Source organism: Cavia porcellus, unplaced genomic scaffold (assembly GCF_034190915.1).
Source record: "Cavia porcellus strain 051 isolate PalLab524CR breed Dunkin Hartley unplaced genomic scaffold, mCavPor4.1 scaffold_32, whole genome shotgun sequence".
NCBI classification, from domain to species: Eukaryota; Metazoa; Chordata; class Mammalia; order Rodentia; family Caviidae; genus Cavia; species Cavia porcellus.
Window position 1 is genome coordinate 26,745,900 of NW_026947515.1, and position 7,784 is coordinate 26,753,683.

Genomic DNA, 7,784 nt, shown 5'->3' on the forward strand with positions numbered 1-7,784 from the left:
TGGATAATCTGCCCCAGGCACCTGGGAGGGGACACAAGACTGCACCACCGGAACCACACTCCTGACCTGAGCAGTGGCAGGAAGAACTGACATCAAAGAATGACATCAAGGAAGGAAGTCGCATGTGCTCAGAAAGCATGACCGTAAAGCAAACAGGTCCTCAAGGTGAGCCTGCAAAAGCAGAGTGACCTAATCACTGATGAGCATGGCCTGGGACCAGACCCAGCTGAGCTGTCTGGTTTCCCTGTGGAGGTGTCTCATCAGGTCCCACTGGAGTCCTGTGTCCCTGGAGTATTGGAAACTTGGAGGTTACAGACTCCTGCTCACCGTCGCCATGGGACAGGCATCAAGCTCCCGCCCACTTCCATCTCTCCCCACCTCTCTCTCCCTCTAGGCCAGTCCACCATACTGGGAGAGTGTGACATGCTGTGTGGAGAGGTCAGAGGCCTCCAGCCTCCAGCCAGCACTCCAGCCATTGGCCACGTGGATGGGCCTCCTGGGAAGCAGCCCCTCCAACTCCAGCGAAGCCTCTCAATGACCTGCCTGCAATTCTGAGGTACAGCCCAAACTAGACTCTGTAGCCAGGCAGCTTCTGGATTCTCAGAGTCTCCTGAGTCATGGGAAGTGCATGGCTACCATTGTTGGATCCTCTAGGTTTGGGGAAAGGCTGTCACACTACAGTAGAGAGCAACAGCAGGAGACCTGGCCCCGGTGACAACCTTGAGGCTGATCCTTGCCTGACCCTGGAAGCAGGTGGTTCACGTGGCAGACTGTCCCCCGGCCCCTGCTGTGGCTCCCCAACTTTCCCCAGCCCTTCTTATCCTGCCCTTCTCCTGGCCACCATGATTTCTTCTGTTTGAGCCAGTCAGGATGTTTCACAGGGCTGTCTGTCAGCTTTAATTTTTAAACCACAAACACCAGTGCCACCTTTTAATTATACACACCAGGGAAGGGCTGTAAGCAGTGAAGGGAGGCAGAAGCACAGGTCAGCCTAAGGGGAGAAGAATCTGAAAAACACTTTGCTTCTGAACATGTAAAATGGGGATGCAGGGGACACACTCAGACCTGCGGGGGCTCCTCTGGCCTTACAGACCTTGAGCTGCTCCTGCCCTGAGAGCAGCTCTAGTGGAGAGGGAGCTGGCTGGGAGGAGATGCTGCAAACCAGAGTGTGGGCTTGCCCCCTCTTTGTTCTCTGGTTCAGCATCCAGCAAGTGTCGGATACAGCCCGGAAGGGGCCCCTCTGCAGAAGAGGGACACCTAGTCCCCAGGGCTCTTGGTCCTGGCGGTTGGACCAGCTGCTTCCTGGTCCTTCCAATTGCCAGGAGATGCTGAAAGGTGGGTTTCCTGTGGGGAGCTATTGGGTAGAGATCTGCTGGAGTGTGCTCTGCACCCCCAGTGCCACCACATGCTCCTCGCCTTTATGAGAGCTTGGCACTTACCACCCACCTCTGGACAGCCGAGGCAGCTAATTATCCTGACCCCGTGTGTTTGGGTAGGAGAGGAAGGGAAAGGCCTGTAATTAAACCTCTGAGTCAGAGAGGGCTGCATCTTGGCAGAAGGTCAGTTGGAAAGTGGCTAAACCTCTTCCAACTTGGAAGTTAAGAGCGGCCCCGTCCCCACCCCCACCTCCCACACTGTGGGTGGAACTCAGAACCTTCACACTGAGCTACATCCCCAACCCTTTTTTGTTATCTTTTATTTTGAGACAGGATCTAGTTAAATTTCTCAGGCTAGGCTGGACCTTGTGATCCTCCTGCTTCAGCTTCCCAGAAGGTAAATGCAACATTTTAATTGCAGTGTCAGTTATGATTATATTTTTCTCTTATTGCCATCAAAACAGATTTATCTTTTTGCACCTCTAGGATAGAATTTCTCAAGAATAACACCCAATTGGTCCATGTCTGCCTGTACCCACACCCTTAGTACCCCTTCCTAAACTGATTCTGGGCCTGCCCTGCACTTGGCTTTGGCTAGTTAAAAAAGAAGCAGAGGCTGAGGCAGGAGGATCACTGCAAGTTCAAGATAAGCCTGGGCTACAAAGTGAGCTCAAGGCCTGCACAGGGAGACCAGCTCAAAAAGACAAGAAAAAGGAAGAAAAGAGAAGGAGGAGGAGGAGGACAAATCCTAAAGTCAGAGCATTCAGGGCCAAATACACAGTGGGCGGTGAAGAAGAGTTTTGTAAAGCACAGAGAGCCCTCAGATGAAAAGGTCCAGGCATCTGGATTTCCCAGGCCTTCTCTGAGGAATGACTCTTTCTCTGGGTGCTATCTTTACTTAAGTCTAATTTTTTTCTACTTATACAAATTAACTATATAATTATTATGAAAAATTTTAGAAAAAGGTAAAGAATAAAAAATTTTAACCATGCATAGCTCCACAACCTAGAGCTAAGTCATGCTAAGCACACAGTTGGACCTCCACAGCCAAAGGCTCCAGGTGCTCAGATTCAACCAGCATTGGGTCCAAAATACTCGAGAGGAAAAATGTGTCCATACTGAACCCTGCTGACTTTTTCTTGTTATTCCCTAAGAAGTACATAGAACACAAATTCCACAGCATGTACCTGATAGTGTAGGTCTTAGGAGTAGCTTAGGAGTAGCTGGTTTGCACTGTGGAGAGAGTTCTGTACAGGAGGAGGTGTACAGGTGAACACTGCACCACTCAACATAAGGCCTTGAGCATCTATGGATCTTGGTATCTGTGAGGGTTCAACTCAATTTCAACTGGGGATAATTGCATTTTTCATTTATTACAGGCTTTTTGCGTAATTTCTGCACTGCATTAAAAGCATTAGTTAGTAGCTTCAAAAATTAACGTAAAAGCATTAGTATTAGCTTCCAGAAATGAAGAATACATGTTTATCTAGTAGAATAACCACTCCAAGGGTGACCAAGGGCAGCGCAACTAGCAAACTTCTGGTAGAAGTGCGATCATAGAGTTTACTGGGTTCATCCTAAAGGCAAGAAAGGAGACAAATACAAAACCGTAGTAAAATGACGAATTTAAACCCAAAGCAGTCAATTATTAGCTCAAATGCAAAAGTGCTAAATACTTCAATTAAAAGGTAAAGATGGAAGCCAGGTGTGGTGGCTCATGCCTGTAGTGCCGGCACTCGGGAGGCTGAGGCAAGAGGATCACTGCGAGTTTGAAACCAGCCCAGGCTATGATGTGAGTTCAAGGCCAGCCTGAACTGCATAGCGAGACCTTGTCTCAAAAAAGACCAAAAAAAAAAAAGGCCAAGATCGTCAAAGCGTGTTAGAAATCAGGAAGTCAGGGATGCACCGAAGAAAGCACAGGCGCATTCCCGCTTGTGTGGGAAGCAAGCGCCAGGCAGCCTGGTTGCCATCCAGAGCGGGCTTGGCCTTGCTCCCTGGTGCTGTTGGCATCTGGCTCGGGCAGCTCAGGAGGGAACTTTTTCAGCTGATTTTGGCGAAATTATCAGCCGGGTTTCAGACATGGGTGGACCACGCTGACTTCAGCCTAGGACGTGCAGGCCTGAAGCACCTGTGCTTGAGAACGTGAAGACGGCGGCAGTGAAGCGGATGCGCCAGGAGCGTTGAGCAGGCCACACACAGAGGGACTGGCCTGATCCCCTGCCTTGTGCCATACCAAAGGTGAAACTCAGCCCTTTTGTTCTGCATCTCTGTGGGTCAGGAATCTGATGGATCACCTCGTAGGAGACTTGTGGCTGCCCTGGATTTCTGGGGGCACAGCGGAAAGATTCACGGGTCTGGAAGAGGTGTTGCAGTGAGGGGTGGCAGGCTGGTCCATTCCCATGTCCACTCAAGAAACGGTGTGGCCGCTGCACTGCCGAGCTGTTGGAAGGAAAGGGGAGGCTGAGACAGTTCCCTAAGCTTACATCCTGCTCTCTCCACCTCTCCCCACTGCCACGGACTGGCCATGAGGTCAGGGAAGGGACTGGGCCCTCAGCACACCCACCACCATGGACATGGCCGTGCCTCGCCCTCACCTGCACGCACCACACTGCACTCGTGTGCTGGCACTGCTCTATGTTCATGCCTTCACACACGTTTGCATACACACTCCTAATGCAGTGCACACACACACACACAAATACAGTTTCCTCCACCCACACACTGTCCTACACTGACATGCACACTCAGCTACATTTACACACCCACACAATGGAGCCTTTCGCCCAGTAGATTCCAGAGCTTTTCCTGCTCCAAGACCAGCTATGAGACACAGGGGTTTTGTCCTTCCCCATCCCCACACTGTGATTCTAGGCACCCAGATAGCAGGCCGAGGACATGGAATTCCGCAGCAGCAAGCTCTCCGTGCCCTGCCCCACGCAGCCAGGAGGCTGCTGTTCCTGGGGTTCCAGGCTAGGAGAAAGGAGGTGAGGGGAAGCTCCCCTCCTCCTTCTGCCTCCTGCTGACAGGATAGAGACACAGCCTGTGCAGAAGAGTATTTGGGCTGCCCCTGCCAAGAAGCTGACCACACTTCCGGCCTCTTTGTGCTCCCAGTCGCATCCTCGGTGCCAGCCTCGGTGGCCATCTGGGAAGTGGTTGTGAATAGTACCACCTTCCAAGGCCATTTTGGGGGAACCCCATGGCAGTGCCTGCAAAAGCACTGGGGGAATCATTAATGCCTGCCCTGTCGGAGTGATGCCACTATTACAACCTGCACTTCCTGTTAGCATGAGGGCTGGGGACAAGCTTCAGGAACAGCAACTGTACACTCAGGAGCTCTTCCAGGACAGCAGCGTGGAAATGTGCCCGAGGCCCAGGGGCACAGGCAGAGGGCAGCAAGAGGCCCAGGGAGGGCAGTACACAGAGAAAGTGGGATGCTGGGCGGCGTTACCATCTCTGCTGGCCCTACCCAGGGCCCTACAGTGCCCAGCAGAGCCAGAGCCTTCCTCTCCCTCCAGCGGTTTCCAGGAAAGGCTCTGTTGCCATGGGAACATTCAACCAATTATTCTGCTTTGCAGAAAATCACTTACAGCCAACTTGGCTGGAACACATTCCCCTCCCCAGAGCAAATGCTACCTCGTTTGCTTGGCCCTACTGTGGCCGCACCTGGGAGTGGAGCCGCAGGAGAACAGCCTGAATCTCAGGCTTTCTTTGGGCCAGAGCATGTGGACAGTGCAGGAGAGGAGTGCGTCCTTTAGCAAACCACAAACCCTGGCTTCCCAGGGTTTGCAAGTCCATGGACGCATAGGAGCCTCCTGAAGACGGAGTGGGTCAGGGCCAAGGTCATCCGGTTCCGTGGGACCAGCATCGCTGGGAGCCAGACTCCGCTGGACACTGGGAATCCACTGGGAATCCTTCTAATACTTTCCATGGGAACTTGGGAACTAAAGAGGGGTAATGACCGGCAAGCAGATCAGTATCAGCAAGTGACAAGGACAATGATACCACATGTTCAGATTAGTCAGAAGTGGCCCAAGAGAGGAAAGAGAATGCAGGAAGATAAACAGAGGCTGGGTTTTAATGTACAAATAAGAGCTTGCCAGGTAGACAAGGGGTGAGGGTGGGAGCTCCGGGCTGGGGAAACATGAGCAAGGAGTGGAGTCATGGAACAAAACAGCACACTTGCCGGACAACAGCTTGCCGGGCGCTGTCCTCAGCCAGGGGCAGGGGCGCAGGGTCAGGAGTCAAGTGCACCCTTCACAGCCTGGCTTTGGGCCTGTGTGCAGTGGGAAGAACCAGACTGGCAGGTGGCCAGGCCAGGCAGGAAGGAGGCCAGAGATCAGCCAGGAGCCTGGGGTCCCGCCCAGGCAGGGAGTAAGGACGCTGGACCAGAGCTGGTGACCAGCAGAAGCAATAGTCAGGAGGACTGCAGCGAGCCTGGCCAGGAATGGGGTGAGACTCCCCCGGACCTGCATCTAAGGAGGTGGGGTTTGGAGGCCACTTTAACCAGGATGAGGGGTAGAGGAGGAGGGCAGAACACGGTTGGACTGGCCCGTGATGAGGAGACAGGACACGTTTAGTATGCCACAGGCCAGCTGTGGCCAGGCCCTCTGTAGCCAGACGGCTGGAGTTTGATTTCCTCCGCAGACGATTCTTAGCTATGTGGCCTTAAGAAATGAGCGAACCTTCCCAAGCCTCAGTTTCCTCTTTTTTTGTGGTACTGGGGGTTAAACCCAGCATCTTCACATTAAGTTACACCTCTAGTCTTTTTTAATTTTTTATTTTGAAACAGGATCTCACTAAGATGCTAAATTACCCCAGCTGTGCTGGAACTTGTGACTCTCCTGCCTCAACCTCCCATAGTGCTGGGGTTATAATTGTGGTCCACCATGGCTGGCATCAGTTTTCTCTTTTGTAAAATAAAATCTACCTTGCTGGGTCTACATTAGTTAGCTTTGCCATCACTAAAACAAAATATATGACACCCACAACTTGGAGGAGGAGAGACTTAATTCGGCTTGTTGTTTTAGAGGGTTCAGTTCATGGTCTAGTGACCCCAAGGCAGGAACATCACGGCAGAAGGATGTGGCAAAGCAATTCTGCTCCTTCCTGGTGGCCAAGAGATACAACACAGAGGAAAACACCAAAGAGGATAGAGTCCCCACAGGCGCACCTCAATGACCCATGAAACGGACTCAGAAGTGTACTTTACTAATCCTCCAGGCAGTTTTAAAGCCAGCCAAGTTCACAAATGAAATTGCTGATGTGAATGCTTGAGGCCCAAGTCCAGGTCTGGGTTCTTCTGCAGCCACGTTGAATACGGGTAGACTCAGGAAAATGTAGTGTACTCAGAGGCTGCTGTGCCAGGTCAACAGACCACATGGCATCCCACCTTGCCGGGCTGACTCCCATGGTCACAGCCCACCAGCTGCCCCAGGCAGAACACAGTTAAGGGGCACTTTCACAACAAGAAACCAAAGTTACCAATATAGCCCTGTGGAATACAGCGGGCAGGCTGGAAAAAAGCAGTGTCTCTGAGTCCTCAGGCTCCCTCCCCACCAGGCATTACTCACCAAGGGAGGGAGGGAGGGAGCTCTTATGTCCATCTGACCCCACCTTGGGAGGGGCCCCTCGGTCTCACACTGCTGGTTTCTCCTTTAGAAACTGACAGACGCTTGGGCCTGACCAGGAAATCCTCCCTCCACCACTCCGGGGGTAAACTCTGACTGCCACCGCTCCCCAGTTGTCATTTGTCCCTGGTTGCTCCTGGCGTCCATGGAGATGTCAGAAATTTAGGGACCACGCAGGAGCCTCCCGAGAACACCCAGCACTCGCCCTCACACACGGCCAACCCTCATGTGCACGCCAGCCTCAGTGACCCCAGGGAGCTGGAGGTTATTTTACAGAGGAGGAAACTGAGGCTCAGAGAAGTTCAATAACTGCCCTGAGGCCGCCCAGCTGAGAATCAGAGTATTTGAATACAGCAGTCTGGCTCTGGAGATAGCGGCCGAGCATTCCTGTGGTGAGGACTTGGTTCTCTAGGGGTTCTCGTGGTCACCCCCTACACAGAGCCTTCCACAGGGAGCATTCCTGGCCTTGGGATCCCCCTTAGTCACCTCACTTGCGGTGCTGGCTCAGGCATGCTACCCTCCCACTATGATGTGGCTTCTTAGGGACAGAGGCCATCTCTTCCAGCTTTCCTGTTCTGTCGGCTATGCAGACTTAGTTGCCGGCAGCCTTTGACCTCTGAGCCCCTGGTGCAGGGTCTGAGCTGGCGGGGTGGGGAGGTCCCTGTCTCTTTACTGTACCTTGGAGAAATTGGGAAAAGTGATTTCCTGTGACACGTGAGCATCCTTAGCCAAAAGTGGCCAGCTGTCACCAGCACAACATCAAGGAGGGGACAGCATGGAG

General features: G+C 52.6%; 1 long non-coding RNA gene across 1 annotated transcript; it reads right to left on the minus strand.

Moving 5' to 3' along the window:
* Positions 1-2,730: 2,730 nt before the first annotated feature.
* Positions 2,731-5,700, minus strand: LOC134474289 (uncharacterized). Its single transcript, XR_010045035.1, has 2 exons — positions 5,040-5,700; positions 2,731-3,815 (listed from the first exon to the last, which is right to left on the minus strand). It is a non-coding gene; the product is annotated as an uncharacterized LOC134474289 (long non-coding RNA).
* Between the last annotated feature and the right edge of the window lie 2,084 nt (positions 5,701-7,784).